This window comes from Anticarsia gemmatalis, chromosome 23, assembly GCF_050436995.1.
Source record: "Anticarsia gemmatalis isolate Benzon Research Colony breed Stoneville strain chromosome 23, ilAntGemm2 primary, whole genome shotgun sequence".
Classification (NCBI taxonomy): Eukaryota; Metazoa; Arthropoda; class Insecta; order Lepidoptera; family Erebidae; genus Anticarsia; species Anticarsia gemmatalis.
This window is the reverse complement of record NC_134767.1, coordinates 8,806,797-8,824,405: the sequence shown is the minus strand read 5'-3', so window position 1 is coordinate 8,824,405 and position 17,609 is coordinate 8,806,797. Positions and strand designations below refer to the sequence as shown.

Sequence of the window (17,609 nt, the reverse complement as noted above, 5' to 3'; positions counted from 1 at the left end):
AATTAAAAAAAAAAATCGTTTTTTCGCTCCCCTGTAAAGTTGCTATTTTGGCTTTTACGCCCTTTCTTCCCCGAAGTAGCGACGTGTGTCGAAATAGAATTTTCGGTGGCTTTTGTCACTTTCTCGTGTGATATGTTATGTCGTTTGAAGGTTATTTGTTACTTTGAATATTATTATGTACTTGTGTTATATTGCTTCGTGAAGTTTTATAAGATTTCGCTTGCTATCTCATAGTAGTTCTGATATAACGTTATTTACTCCTTTCAAAGTAAGCATCATAAAAGCGACAATTTGTCGTACGACGCAAAATCTTACGAATAAATAAGTAATCTTGAACTATTTCACTGCTAGAGTCTTTACCAAGAATAAAAAAGAGCCTTCTGATACACACAAATCTTTGTGAGATATAATCTTATACATGATTGGTAAATGCTAAAACCTTGATCATTATTACGTCCAATAACTAAGCGAAAACAAAATGAAATAAAAAAGAACAGAATATTACAAACGAAATAATCTACCTTGACCAATTGTAAAACTGAAAAGCCTCATTGTAAAATGTTTTTCACTGAATTCAAAATTATTGTAGGCAAAACAATTTATACACCACTGCAATGGAATACAGGCGTAAACTCATAAACAATAAAGTACATACCTTTATCACTTAACTGCTGACCCAATTCCGACGAAACATTACGACAAAACACCGACAAAAAAACTTTATACCACTACCAATTAAAACGAATATAAAACACAACTATTTTACATAAAACAATCATCGAAAGAGCTATAATATCCTTACATTACATTTAGTACAAAAAACCTCCTTTAACTTTGTAGGGTTCACTTAAAAAAGCATTTACCCAACGACGTCTCCGTGACTTATCGCTGCCCGAGTGAAGGAGACGCGAGCATACGAACGACCTAAAGAGTAAACGAGACGGGTATATGCGTCAGAAATATTTAAATTAAGTCCTCCCCTTAATGTTGGACATTATTTTTTTATCGGCGTGTCCAAATAAAGATATGTAGTCACTAGATTTCTTTTTTACGAAAATGTTTTTTTTTCTAAGTGACTTTTCTTTTTCCTGATGAGCAGTGCTTTAGTTGATTGTAGTACAGTCGTAGATTGGATTTTTTAACTTAATTGAAGATTTAGGGTATGACGAGATTTGGGGTAGCTTTGAGGAAAATGTCGGGAATTTTGAAATTTCGTCAAGTTATTGCTGATGAATTCTGACGATAGAAGCCGGGGGTCGTTCTTGTTGTATCTCTTAATTGTATTGCTGAGTTCCTTTTAATTTGTAAGGGAAACGGGTTACATAAAATGCTGTTAGCGTGTTATTTTAATTGTTGAGTTGTACGTCCAGCCATTGTTTGTTTTGATGATAAAGGTATTGGATTCTATTCTCAAGAAAATGAGAACTAGTATTTAGGCTACGTGACATTACAACTACTTTTAATGTAATACATTTTTATTCCAAAAGAAGTCCAAAAATTTGTTGTTATCCCGTATTGGACTAAAGATAATCTAATATATCTGGAGCCTGTGTTAGCTCCTTTAGATCTCATATATTTACCAACAATTGCGTGTGTCTCGAATTCATAAATTATGTTTAAGAAGAATAGAGACTACTCCTTTTTTAGCACATAATGTTGTATCTCTTTGTCAAAAAATATTAATATTTCTACTACCTAAATGACTGTCGAAACATACCTACAAACACACTGTTACTTTTGCTTATAAAATATGACTACGCATTAAAGGTCACCCAGCAAATCTCCCAACTAACCTTTCCACATTACAGCAAATCCTTATCTCGGATCTATGAATCCGAATCATTAGCACAAAATCTCGACACCTCCCATTAATTTCCTGCCTTACCTGTTTTTATACAGGACTAGAGGTCACCCGCGACTGCGTCCGCGTTGAAAACCTTCCCATGTAAATCCCAATTACTCAGAATCTCCGGAATAAAAAGTAGCCTATGTGTTCTTCTGAGTCTTTAGCTACCTACATTCCAAATTTCATTGTAATCGGATTAGTAGTATTTGCGTGAAAGTGTAACAAACATACATACTCACAAACTTTCGCATTTATAAAGCAGGATATGTTTGACAAAAACCTTCGGACCCTTTTAAGAAAGCCATGGGATTAACCGTCGCACGTTAAGAATATTTGTTTAAGTACATGATAAGGTTTTACCTGAGGATTAGGTGTGCTCACCCTTTTTTGTTTGGAGGGATGATGATAAGAGATGGAATTTGGACCATCTGTCGAGATTTGGAGCGTTTTGAGCGCGTGGTTTGTAATGGGTTCGAAATAATTCGAATGAATGTTTAAGAGGTATATTTGTCTAGTTATTGCTCTGTTATTTATGAGTTAAATTATGGTACACCGTTGTATGACGAGGTTTTAAATTCGTTTTGTTTTTATTAAGCTTATTGGCTGCCTCTGTGGCTCATTTCTTAGGGTTGATTACGAGGTATTGGGTTCTAGTCCTTTTTTTATTTATCTTCTTTATAATGTCGCGGTGTTGGACAGGCGCCCATAGCCAGTTGCGCTCACCGGTCGGTAGACGATCTGTTGGTGACGCAACCGTTGGCGCGGTCATTCCATAGATGGGTGACCGCACCGTGGTATTTGAACTGGGCGTCTCCGTGCTTCGGAGGGCACGTAAAAAGTCGGTCCCGGTTGTTGTCGATTAAGATAACAGTCGTTAAGCCACGTCAAAGGCCTTCGGGCGGCTTGAACAACTTTGACACTAGGTTGACCACTAACCATACGATAAGAAGAAGGTGTTGGACAAAGTGCAATCGGTCTTTTCTAATTTGTATTAGAAAATTACTTAATACTAGCCCGGAGTTTGGTAACGTGCGTATTATTGCTATAGGCTCGCTCCCTATTACATGGCACTAACATTGTAAATAGCAAAACGTGGGTATATTTTATACACCTTTGTCAACACCTTCGGGAGTAAAAGCCATGATATTAAGTATATGAGTAACTCTCTACTTTTCGAAGCGCTGACCTGTAGGCATTGGGAATTAATTATATAAGAATTCCTGCACTTCGGCGATACTAAAAGCGCATTTTACACTGGACAGTCCATATTTTACAAGCTGAATGTCATCAAAAACTCATTGAGTGCGCCTGATGCATTTTATATGTCTTTTCCACTCATCAGTAGAACGCGTTAATTATAAGTTTTCAGGACGTCCTTAGGCCTTTTTGGAAATATAATTAAGGTCAGGCGTGGACGACTGGGGATTGTTATAGAGTCGATATTGAAAAAGAGGCTGTCTATAATTTAATGAACAGACCTAGTTTGAAGACCAGTCCAACAAATAAAAACTATTTCTTTTAAAATCTGTATATCACATTTCTTTAGTTAAAAATAATAAGTTATGTGAAGTGACGTAAACATTGATTGATTTATAAACTTTGAATTACTGTTGGAGTCGGTTTCCAGTCTCACCGGATGCAGCTGAATATTAGTATATTTTATATAGTTTATTTAAGTACAAAGTACAATAACTTACAAACAATGAGATTATGACATTACAATACTAATAAGTATATTGAAGTCTTATCAGATCTCCACAACCAGTTACCTGGGTTATAACACAATAAATAAATAATAAATTTAACCCATTAATGTCCCACTACTGGGCAAGGGTCTCCTCCCTTAATGAGGGAGGGGTTAGAGCTTGAGTCCATCACGCTGGCCAAGTACGAGTTGGGTATAACACAATACCAAATTCAAATTAATTAATAAATATTTCATAAAAAAAGTATTTCTTAAGTACTTTACTGTTATAAATTCTATCAAAATTTTCTCGCCCAAATTCCGTTCAAACGCCGTGATCTACCATATTGAGTAGTGACGTAATAAGGCTACATTGTTGGAACTAAAAGCCTCGACCTCCGATATGTTAGACCGTCACATAACAAAGGCCTAATTTCCAAACTGCGTAAATCATCTGAACGGGAGACTATTCATAGAGTAATAGTATCGCCGTCCTGCATCCTCTTAGCGCGTTTGGTGAAAGGGAAAAAGAGAGAGAGAATTTTAAAATTTAATTGTGATTTACGGCGTGTTTGGTGTATTGGGTGTAGTGGTTACTATGCTTTTATGAGTGTATAGGTGTAGTAAGTTCGATTTCTTACATAGCGTGTGTGTAATTCAAATATAGGTTGAGCTGTGTTCTTACTGTTTGTATATTTAACTGTTTTGTTATTACTGTTTTAAACTGTTAAAATAAATCAAACGTGATGCTCGGTTCATGTACAGACGGTCACCCATCTATAGATTGACTGTGCTAAAAATAGCTTAACAGTAGGTTAGTCCTCTTAATTCGAGCGAAACGTCGTGTAAACAAATAAGGTATCGTATCCTTTAAAGATCAAACGCGCTTATGAACCATTGCATTATAATATTATGTATACAGTAGCTCGATTCTCTACTATTACCGACTACCGACAACCATGTCATCGAAAATTTTGTATAAAAATCTGATCAGCGCCTCTAACGGGCGTCGTGGGAACCATTTTAGCAGTAAATTCCAAATGTCAAACTTTCGATACTTGACAGTACCGACTGAACAGAAACGCGCTACAAGTCGCGAGAGTAGTTTAATCCTACCCCACGCTAAGCGCTTTTATAAAAACAATGTGTAAGGAAACAACTTTCTATAGGACATAGCTTCAATTTCCGTCACTAACTAATATTTGGTGTGGATATTTGTTCCGTCTGGATATACTTGGATGTGTGTGGATGCCTGTGGGTGCAACAGGATGTGTTGGCATGTCGCAACAACTATTTGTCTGGAGTTACGAAATATTTGGTACCGTTAGTTACGGGACCCTGTCGATGGACTATGACGCAATGGGATACGGGTTATCTATAATATTTATATTAATTATCTTTAAGTTAACTGTAATTTTGGTTCAAATAGAATTGTTTGTAAGTCTTGAGGGTCTAAAGCCCGATTGCCGAATATGGTAAAGTGACATAAAGTGTTTTGAAACGTCTGTTTTCACATTTTTAATAGAAGAGATTTTGATGTTCGGTTGTAGTCATGCAAAGTGTTAACAGGTTTTTATTTTTGTTGAAGTATTTTCTATATTAGCCGTAGTATTATATGATAGTAGCATAGCTTGTTACACACAAAATAACTTTAAAAAAATATGGATAGTCCATAATGGTTAAAAATTTACTTAATGTTCCCGTGAAAATAATAAATTAAATATTTAGTACTTTCGCTGAACACCAAATAAAGTATTTATTTTTTCATTTAAGAATATTATGTCTTATACTAAAAAAACTAAGCCTTATTAATTTAATAAACTCTTTAATAAGAAAAGAATGTACCGAAATATTACAACAATATTTTAATTTAAGCCAGCCAATGTAAGTAGGTCGGTTCTTAATGAAATTTCGACTTGCCATAATCGTGGCCATTATACCTAGTTAACTCCTATTGTGTTATCGGACAAAGCGTGTTCTTTAATTTATGACACCCTTTATTTTGGTCGGCTAATATCTGGGAGTTGATTAAAGTTTTTTACGTGTTCTTAGGTTGAAGTTTTCTGTTTATTTTATAGTTAAGAAGGTTTGAGATTGAGAGTCTGCTTATCACGTATCTCAGTTGACAACTAGTTGACGTCAAATTGATGGTCACTATTCAGTACATTGACGCTTTGACGAAATGTGTTAATCATTATATTCTAAGGAAGAAAGCAATGTACAGCTTAGTGGCTTTCAAATGGTCCAACAACTTGGTATCTCTAACAAATGGTTAAACTATAATTTGTAAGTCCAATTACGAATCGTAAGGTTCGATTTCCGTTTTTAATATTTCTCAGATATCATGCCTACTGATAAACAGTCTAATTTAAGAAAAGCTGATTAATTTCTAATCATCATCATTACTTACTTATTGAATTATCTGAATAATTAGATTACAGATATTAGTGTACTGAATACAGTGGCGTTTAATTAATTACTTCAATCCATTATTATTATCTTCTGCTATTAATTTGATAAACTACTGTTGATATTGTGTACTGCTTTGTATTAAGCTTTTAGGATTATAAATATTATTAAATACAACTTGTCATAGCCTTCACTTATTACCAATTTCATCTAGTTGAAAAAAAGTACCTTTTTTATAGTAGTTAAGAAAATTTGTTGGAAGGAACTGATTTCAAATCGTTTGAGTTGTTTTGCCGTAAAAGTGTTTTAGATAGTACCGCTTTAGCATTTATATTAGTACGCGCTTTTTGAAAGAAAAAGAAAAAAATACTTTAATTGTCTTTCCCCAGATATAAAAAAATATAGACAATGGTTCCTTTTACGTTTTGAAACATAATATAGGTTAACAGACTATATAAATAGGTACCTACATTTTTTTAAATAACGATTGTGAAATCTATGAGTATTTGTTTATCTTCTTATCGTATGGTTAGTGGTCAACCTAGTGTCAAAGTTGTTCAAGCCGCCCGAAGGCCTTTGACATGGCTTAACGACTGTTATCTATATCGACAACAACCGGGACCGACTTTTTACGTGCCCTCCGAAGCACGGAGACGCCCAGTTCAAATACCACTATGCGGTCACCCATCTATGGAATGACCGCGCCAACGGTTGCTTCACCCACAGATCGTTTACCGACCGGTGAGCGCAAATGTTACAATAATTTAACTGAAAATTAGAGTAGGAAAAGTGTAGGCTACTGTTTTCACAAAAACTATTCATGCAAACAGAGCCGCAGTCGAAAGCTAGATAACATATAAACCTACAAGTAATAATATGAAAGGTGACCCGCATGTAATAAATAAGGCTTCATATAAAATCGATGGTGTATCCCTTTATTTATAATGTTTCGTGTGTTTTGATAGGAAAGTAAGTGATTTATGGAACGTTCTAGAGAAAGTTTCTAAGCGTTTTAGTTGACAGTGATTATAGGTGCTTGCACTTACTGTTGGGAAATAATTTGAGACTTATAACGAATAAAGATTCCTTAGTTTTTAAACAAATATGTTCTCAACCCGTATTTGGCCAGCGTGACGGTCGCAAGGCCTAGCCCGTCCCTCAATTCGGGAGGAGACCCTCGCCCACAATATGATTTAAACGAACGAATTACCTCTCATCGTTATTACTTCGAGGTGACCACGTTAATCACTGCGCCAAACATGCGGTTAAGTTGCTTGTTAAAAAAAATAACGAATTTCAAATACATATTCCTTAATCTTTTTTCTCATACAACAGGCTCGTCACACAGGTGGTACAATGCGTTGTACAAACACACAACACAAACACAATCTGTTTGAACACACGTAAGGAATGAAATGTCGCTGAACGATAGCGGGATGGACCTTGAAGCTGGATTTTTGTATGACTTTTGAATGGTTAGTGTCTAAATTAAGCCGCTCGAGGGCTTGTTAACCATTTGATAGGTTCAAAAAAAATGGGCCATGGAGGGTAACTACTCTTAATAAATATTGAAGATACCTTAGTTTACAGAAGGCAGTCTTTTAATTTAAAAAGTTAGTATTAATTACTGAATTTGTAGATTTTCGATTAATGCTTACATTAGTCTAAAACTGCTTTAGGCTATGTTCTACTAATTATTTTTTGTCTGGCTAAAAAGCAATCAGATGTTTGTGTACTTTAATTTTTTATTAACTGACCCACACGAGTCAATTGTTCATCCAATATTTTGGCCGCTTAGAAATATGTAGATCCTTAATTAAATACTCGTATGTGTGATTACACAATAATTACAATAATTAATTACCTTGATAAATTTTATAAGGGACTGTGTTTTAGCGTTAGACGACTTACTACATCCAGTAATAACGAAAAGCAAACGTTTGTGTTTTTAATTACTAGAAAAAAAACGCACTTCATAGAGTACTTATAATGAAAAATAGGCACCATATAACAAAAATACTTCATATTTCAAACTCTCCTATAGAAAATATTATAACACTGCACTCAAGCAGAGCCTACTCAATCAAATCGATACGCTATCGACATTTTGTCATACATAATTACTGAGAGCACACAATAACGACGATAATAATGGAATGTGTTGATGTATCAATGAGCTCGCAAGTTGTGGGTACCCTACAGCGGTATCTCGAGCTATATTTTGATGTGATTTTATTGTTAGAAAGTTGTTTTAGTACTAATTGCGGTAGGTACCGATAAAACTGTCGTATCGTTAGTGTATTATAAATAATAACTGTCGTACTTATATATTATTTTGTGATATAAAAAAATCAATTTTTAAACCAGACATGCAATGCGGATAGCCAATGCCTAAATGTCTAACTAGATGAAAAAAATATCATTAACTGAAGCCAAATATTAACTTTTGGTTCTCTTCAAAAAATAACAACAGATAGCTCATAGCTGTACATAGAGCAAAGAAATAAATATTTGGGAAATATAATAGCCAATTCTCAAATTCTCTGAAAAAGCATAATTTACAAAAACCAACGCACTACTTTAGAAATCTAATATTGACATCTCAGTTACATACAGCAACATCGCAACACATAATCACCTACTAAAATCATACTCAACGTAGGAATCAAACATAATAAACAAACCCATAAAATCACTCCTAGCGAACCGTCCATTAAGGGTGTAAGTATAGTCACCCATTAATACCTATCATAAACACGAACATTACTTATACGTAACATTAAAACATCGTTACATTTTAATACGGCTGTTTTAAAGGGAATATGAGTCACTCGGAAATTATGGATTGAGGTTTTAGGAATAATTTTCTTTATGGAAGTATGTTAAGTAAAGTAAAAAAAGGAAAGGAAAGGAAAAGGAAGAAGAAAGTTTGTAAATATCGTACTAAGTGGCGTTCTCTGCTCTCTTTGCCTACCCTTATAAGAAAGGGGTGATTTTAGGTATGTATGTTAAGCAAGTCTTTTAGTATGGCAAGCTAGATACTGGTGGACTCGAAGCGACTAATTATTGCTATTCTATCTAGATAGAATAGTCGTTAAGTCATGCCAAAAGCCTATCAGGCGGCTTGAACAACTTTGACACTAGGTTGACCACTGACCATACGATAGAAAGATATGTATCTATCGTATGACCGTACAGTCTGCAGCCTCGATTGAATACGCACCACTTATTTAACAAAAAAACCGTATCTTTTTTAAAAAATGTGACAATTTCCGTAAAAGTTAATTCTGTAATTGTTGTTTACTAAGCTTCCGCGTTGAACACTTTTGCTAAGCTTAATAACATTGTATTAGGAATGGTTTCTTGTGGCTATTAGCTTGAATAGAAAACACGTCCCTTCGATCGCAAACACACTGCCTTACCCATTAGACTTCCCATCTCTTAAACAACTATCCCCGCCTCAAAAGAAGAATTATTTTGATATTTATTACTTAAACCTTTTTATGGAAAGCTAATGGTCATAATACATACATACTTGTATGACTCATAAAGCTTTCTAATATATATTTCATAATTTAAAACAATCGTGACATTTAAGAATATATTCTTTCCTTTACTAGCTTTTGATGATAAAGATTTAAGCCATTAAACTAGCGTTTATGCGCTACAAATTGTGCTTTAATAATGTTGTGACAACATATTTGGCTGTAAAACTAATGAGAGTATGTTAGGTTGTGTAAGAAGTGGACTAGATAATTTAGTTTAGTTCACCAGTTTTATCGGAAGAATGGAGGAAGAGGAATAAATTGAATTGACATTTTCTATCCATTTGATTTTGTTTGCAGATTCGTGGACATAAAAAAAGTAAGATTTGAATATGACAATGATTTTGATTTTAAAGTTCCCAAAATCAACATCATTAATGAAAACAGCATACGTATCCTATAATATCTAGGACCTATTTATAATTTGTTAGTTCAGGTTTCAGTTCGGCTAAATAGTAAGCGAAATCACATCAGATTTACAAAAGACACACTTCTTCATAAAACAAAAATACTAAGACCATCAAAACTCAACACACACAACTAACATCACAACATAGCACCACAATAATTACAAAACCAAGATTGACTCAAACTCCACTAATCACACCCTGAAACCCACAAAACCCGCTCCCGCTCCCTCTCCGGCCGCCGCGGTTTTCGTGGCCACACAATCTTCATCTAATGACCGCAGCTCGTTCGCTCCTTACGTGCTCTACCTTCCACACAAGATGGGCTATAGCTTTGTTCTTCCTACTGCACTCTACTCGACTAGAGTCACAGAGTAGAGAATTGCAGTGTGGAAAGTAATTAGGTGGTTGAGTTGAGATTACGTTTTACGCGATTAATTAAATGAATTGTTAATTTTTAATTCTACTGAACTATTTTTATAGAAGAATGTGGAATAAATTCCTGCATTTTGATTTTCTCGAAAATAGTTTGAGTCAACTTTAAAAGAAAAACAGAAAGATATACTTTGGTGTTGTGTTTCGAGCTTTCGTTTTTTAAAGTTATCATAGTTTTGTTAAATTTACAATGTGTCTTATTCATAAGGACCTATGAGTGTCAGGTGTCAAAATCTAAAGACTTAATTACGAACACATATTACAACAAGACATGAAAGCGATTTTTTACCGTAAAAAGATAATCTTTGTATCACATAAATATGTACGTATGTACACATCACTGTGTGTGCAATTCCCACATTAAACCAATAACAATAGAACGGTGAAAATCTTAACTTTTGCTTCAACCTCCAAAAACAATTCAAACATATTCCTATAACTTCTTCAGTTAAACTGCTAGAACGTTTACCAATAGCTTGGCTCTTTGATTAGTGGCGCGGCAACTTCGTAACTCGCAGTTAGTTGTGCACAAACATACCGAGTGCTCAGTGCTTTCTGAATACTTTGATTTCAGATCTCTGTGCTTATAAGCACCCGGTGTAAGACTAGCTTTATTTCAGATTTAGATTTAAAAAAAAACGCGTATAAATAAATAATAAATTTAACCCATTATAGTCCCACTGCTGGGCGAGGGTCTCCTCCCGTAATGAGGGAGGGGTTAGTCCTTGAGTACACCACGCTGGCCAAGTGCGAGTTCTGGACTTTGCATGTCCTCGAATATATCAAACAAATTTTAGGCGTGCAAGGTTTCCTCACGATGTTTTCTTTCACCGTTGAAACAAGTGATCATTATTTCTAATACACAAATAACTTGGAAAAGTTATTTGTGTGTTGCCTCGAGTCACCAACCTGCAACAACCACTTGCGTGGGAAGTGGTACGTATAACTAAAACTAAATTAATAAAACATACGATCAGAAGCTCAATTCTCTACAATTAGAACCATCGAGTATCGACAGTTTGACATTTAAAATCTATTGCCAAAATAGTTTCTACGATTCCCGCTAGAGGCGCTGAACAAAATTTTTGACAGGTTGTCGATAGTGGTTGAGAATTGCGGTAGAGTTTTCATAGACAAAATGAATCATTTAATTTTTAAGTTAAAGACAATACAATGAATGGCCTGTTCCAAATATGTTTTTTTTTTCTACTTTTATTTTGGGGTTTATATCCATGCGAAGACCTAAAATATATTAAAACAAATATGTAATTTAGTTTTAACTTTAACATAAAGGTTTTCACTAATAGGCATGACAGGTTCACTTATTTACATCAATACCCATTGACCAACTGTATTTTCTACACTGTGGTCAGTCCTCTGTTCTCAGTATAAAGTAAAGAGTCGTACGTACAAGTCAGTTATCTTTTGAATTAAGCTAAGTCTTTAGCGTTTCAGTTTAAGGTATTACTTATTAATATTGAAGGTTTTATTGTGAGGTTAACGTTTTGTAAGTTTCGGTTCAGTTTGAATTAAAATTTGATGTTATAGTTTTGTTAGAGTTATTCAGAAAAACATTTCTGGTCAAATCTTTATTTGCGGCAGAAATTACTTTTATCTATATCTATACTATCTATACTAGTATTATAAAGCTGAAGAGTTTGTTTGTTTGTTTGTTTGTTTGAACGCGCTAATCTCGGAAACTACTGGTCCGATTTGAAAAATTCTTTCAGTGTTAGATAGCCCATTTATCGAGGAAGGCTATAGGCTATATATCATCACGCTACGACCAATAGGAGCAGAGTACCAGTGAAAAATGTTACAAAAACGGGGAAAGTTATGATTCTCTTATGTTACGCAAGCGAAGTTGCGCGGGTCAGCTAGTAGTAAATATTTGTTAGCACGAATAACAATTTCTGAATCATTTCATATTTTGTGATCATTAAACATCAAAACTGAAAACAATATTTTACTAAACCACTTCGGTAAAATAAAATTACATCCAATCTAATATTATGACATATGCACAAGTTACCCTATCATGTTACCCTACCCAAAAATAATTAAAACCGATGGCCAACGTAAGTTACTATTTATTCAAGAATCATGAGCACTTAAAAACACTTCACAATCGCGTGTAACTGATTACAGTCAATTTAGAAATCTCGAATCCTCCCAGAATCTAACAAAACCACTTCTCCAAAGTAGAATCACATTATAAAATATTCGTACACTCGTGCCGTTTGAGCGAAATAGTACAAAATAATTCAAATATTGTACATACTTCATCTCGATACCAATGACATTATCGTGAGGACCCCGCCCGGGAGTATACCCGTATTAAAAATTCACTATACAGCTAATGAAACTTGAGACAGTATTTGTAACAGGGGTGTCGAGTTACGCTGGCTTTAGTTACGTAGGCTCAATGTTACGCGGTTTTGTAATAATGATGATTTTGATAGTAAATCCTGTATATAGTGTGGTATTGATGTCTGTATTAATTTCGAGAAATTATTACTAATATGATGTTGATTTCGTAAGGAAATAAATTGAGGATAAAAAAAGAAGAGCGATTGATTCCCAAGTTAACACGCAACTAACTCTATACTATCGCTTTACAGAGTTTTTATAAAACTGATACACTGAAATTTAGTCATCTAATGCAATCTATTTTTTATTGTAACTCCGTTGTGACTATGTGAATGTGCAAATGGTGGACATTTTTATATACTAAAATATGTTTTATTCACTAAAAAAAATAATTAAATGTGACTTTGATAACATTTCATTTCATTTAATATCACCTAATCGATGGCTACTTGTTTCTAATCGCATTCCAAAATAATCACCTCACACATACTCAACTTACGTCATCATCACTTACGTCACAACGCAACTACGGGATCTGTATTTAAAATATTAACGCTCAACTCGGCGGCTTGTCATTTATACATTTACCTATAGCAAATAACGTTTGTATATTTTAAAGGGTTTGAATGTATAATCCTTTGAGTTCTGAACTCCGGCTTAGAGATGGATTATTTCAGCGTTATACTGTACGGGTATTTTCTGAAGAATTAAATGGATTAGCTTGTGGCTTGGATGCAAGTTGACTAATTAATTGGTTGGTGTTGATGAGTCTATTTTTGGTTTATTCGGTATCTGCAGTGAATATTTTCATATTATATGTGGAAGTGCTCGATAATAAAATTTTACAAGATTTTGCTACTGCTGCTTAAAGAATCAAGAAATGACATGAATGAATAAAGTAAGACCGTGTTTTAGATATTTGTTCTGAGCGGGGTAAAAAACTAACCAAATGTATATAATATATTAAATTTCAATTAATGTTTACAAAAAGTCAAAGTTAAAATAAGTAAAAAAAAACTGAAACATTCGTAGTATTATATTTATTACTAGCGGACCCGACAGACGTTGTCCTGTCTACACGTTACTAATAAATTAAAAATTTATGAAATAAAATTGTCCAGCGGACAAAATTGTGAATCTAAACCATTCTCAGATCCCCTTGAACACACACAAAACATTTCATCATAATCGGTCCAGTCGTTTAGGAGAAGTTCAGTGACATACACACTTACAGAAGAATTATATATATAAAGATTGAACCTAATAAAATACGTAATACGACTACGAACCTTAAATCGTAAATCACACGCAAAACGTAAAAATAAAACCAAAAACAATTCCGAAAACCATTAATATTAATTCCCTCTAGTTTTTAATAGAAATACTTACATTGAATCTGAAGTAGAACCACTCGAAAGATCTGAAAAAGTGAGAGAAGGTGAATTAAAGTTAGTCTATTAAGGTAGATGTCTGGGATAGAGTATAAATTATATTAAAGTCTTGGTTTTATTTCAATACTGAGAGTGCTTTTAGATGTGTTATTAGTGTTTTTTTTTTATATATTAGATGTGTATAAGGCAAAAGAATGTAGCATAATATGAAAAAATATTCTGGATCGAAAGAATCGGAAACATTTGTGATAAAGGTTTCATATAAATAACCCGACCCAAAAATTATGTAAACCCAATTTAATAAATCTTGATTTGATAAATAAAATATGTTAAAATCGATAATTATCTTGTATAAAGTAACAATCCTGTCTCTTATACCTTACCTCTCAATAAACACAATAAAATTTAATTTCAAACTCACAATCAATTTTTCAAGCACTTTTTTTCAACGGTTCTATTCGATCTCCTACAAAATATAAATGCATTTCTACCTTATTCAAATCTCAGTTTACCTTACTACAATCTACATTTTTTAGCGGAATTTAAACTGAAACGCAACATTTCAGTTTAAAAAATAACGGATTTTGTACAGACAAAACGCGTTGCTTTACTCCTATTTATAAAAGAAACTATCAAACAAACTTTCCAATCCACGTTTTCAAACACTCCACTAAATCAATTAAAGGATTGAACAGCCAACGTTTTTTATTTGTACCGGCATCACACATCCCTGTGTGTTTTGGATTATTTCGTTCAATCCCCCGGATAAATACACCCGGATTTCACGAATTGATACGAGTTTTAATTTTTTACACCATTGTTTTGTGCTTTGGGAAAAACAAATTTAGTTTTCCGGATGTTTGGTTTAACTGAATTTGCTGATAGGGGACTGTAATATATTAGCTTGTTTGTAGATAAAAACTGTTAAATAAAACTGTTTTTGCGAGGTTTTTTTAGTTTTTTTTACCAAATAACCTTCGCTTTTTTCTTTCTCTCTTTAGAAACAAGCTTCTCCTTCACAAAACTAAACTATATTGTTATTTAAGTCAAATATTGACATTTATAATAGTCGTCACCATAACTGAATCTATCACAAGCTCGGAAAGGGTGTAGAGCCATATAAGGAGAGCTTGCAAACAACTTAAGCCCACTCTTTTCAATCGCCAATCACTTAGAAATAATATTGTATCGCGAAGACTCGTACAAACGTTCAAACTTATTACACAACCAATAAACTAACGTAACTATTCGTATATTTGTGGAAAAAATTACGTCTGGAAAAAAATCGAGAACTTGGCACTAAAGATTCAGCAAACTTTAACCACTGCGCCAAAAGTCAACATTTAAAACATCCTCAGCGATCCTCATTCTAAAGATAATTAAAAAACTCATTCCAATGACAATACAAAACAACTCGACACGTAAAAACTTCGTCTAAACGACTACCATCTTAACGAGTACGATTAAAACGAATGTTAAAAGTATCAAAGAGTCGACTAAGAAACAAAACGGCTGGGCTTTCAAATCTTCGAATCTACTAAACGGGCCCCAGAACGCTACTACAAACTTTCAAAGATAAAATGTTAATTACTCGAAACTTTTGTCACAATCTTTGGTCTTTGACTTGAAGGGTTAAAATGCTTTGACCTTTACTTCACGAGTTAGTAGATAACTTTTAAGTACCTGCGTTTTCAATGGCCAGCCAGAAATAGATTTTGAGTTATTCTTCGATGCCGGAACTTCTAATTGCGATTGAGATTAATATTTTATAGCTATTTCTTGTCTATAGAAATGAATCTAGGTTCCTTTGTTTTGATGCTAATAATTTTTCAATTGTGTCGTATTTGAACTAAATAAAATGAGCGTGGAAAGATTATTTCTGAAATCTATTTTCAATTTACTCTGATTATAAAGTTATTAAAGTATAAGTCGTAATCAAAATAAAATTCTCATTTAATTTATTAGGTCAACGATTGCTCTCTTGTACTCTGATAAAAATAAATCTACAATGTTTCTAGTTAAAAGTCGTTTTTCACAGAATTCACAAATTAAAACAAAGTCGGGGACAAAACTTAATCTATTTTTATTAATCCTCTAAACTTAAAAGGGTATTCAGACTGTACATTTAACGTACAGGTATACAAAACAAGATCATCCAAATAAAGTACAAATTTATTTTGGAGCCAGACAGACGGTATAAAAAATTTAAACGGCCGTACATCCCGAAATATCGTTAGGCCTGAAGCGGTGGAGCCACAAACAAGGTCTAATTATTTGCCATCAGAAGTGTGGACCGTTCTGGCGTGAAAAGGGCATTTGATGGTACCCTAATGCCGGGTCTACGGTCCAAATAGAGACCTCTGACCTCAAACGAAGTTCGAATTACAAATTAAAGTGACCTCCGTCACACCGACGCGTAAGTTTAACGCATCGTGTATTAATGTTTAATGTTTTATATAATGTGTCTTGTTTGCAAGTCGGCTCTGTAGTCCGTTTTCAGTGTATTTAATTTTAGGTGCTTAGGAACAAGTTTGGTGATTTTCGTTAGGCATATTGCTGGAACTGTTATGTAAATGGTACGGTTAGTGGCTTCTCATTCTCTTGTGGTTAGATCAACTCGACTATTGCGGGTTTTTAGTGTTATAGGCAATTTCTTTGGACCTGTGAAATTGTTAAAAAGGTTGTGAGAGTTAAGAAAAATAAAGATTAGCATACAATCATTTTAAATTGAAATTTAGATCAATGAAAAGTAATGTTTATTGGAAATAACGATACAAAGTAAACTAAATACAATTAAGACGACATTTAGTATTTAAGTGATAATTTCAAAGGAAAATAAGATAGGTACGTTTAAAAAGGCCTAACCCCTCTCCCCTCATTTGAGACCCTTGCCCTGCAGTGGGACATTAATGAGTTAAAAAAATCCTTTAAAGAGATATCATAAAAAACTAAGCAACAACTTTTTGATTTCGATTATCATGTCTTCGGTCCATTTTACGTCTTTTTGATTATGATCACACTTTGATACTCAAAGATGGTGACACAGAAGGTATTCTCACTAAAATAATTAATAATAGTATTTTCGCAGAACGTGAGTTCAAAGTATGTTAATAATGAAATAACTGAAACTTTCAGTCTCTGCGGTTTTAACAGGTACTTATTACAATTTCTAAGAACACTGTCTACTGAACCAAATTGAATTCCAAATAACAGACTGCAGAATTCCAAGTATTGGGAATTAAGAGTAAATTGGAATTGATGGAACTAGAATAGAATATAAATATTGAAACTAAAAGTCTAGCCTACATTTCTTTTTAGGACTAGACAGAAATAGACAACTGAGAAGTTCTTGTAATATAAAATTTTACTGAAATGAAAAATACTAAAGCAATTTTTGAAACTTGTTCAAAAGCGACCGATGTGTTCGCTCACTAATTATACATAGTTGAATACGTAATTTGTATGCATGAGGAATCGGTAATGTAATAGTATATAATCTAAATAAGCTTTTGGCCGAAACCT

General features: G+C 33.7%; 1 protein-coding gene across 1 annotated transcript in view; it reads right to left on the bottom strand.

Moving 5' to 3' along the window:
• Positions 1 to 14,116, bottom strand: part of nolo (ADAMTS-like no long nerve cord) — a 219,752-nt gene extending 205,636 nt beyond the window's left edge. Inside the window, exon 1 of the mRNA XM_076129770.1 lies at positions 14,086 to 14,116. The gene's annotated coding sequence lies outside the window, so the exon portion shown is untranslated. The remainder of the gene's footprint in view (positions 1 to 14,085) is intronic.
• Positions 14,117 to 17,609: the final 3,493 nt, after the last annotated feature.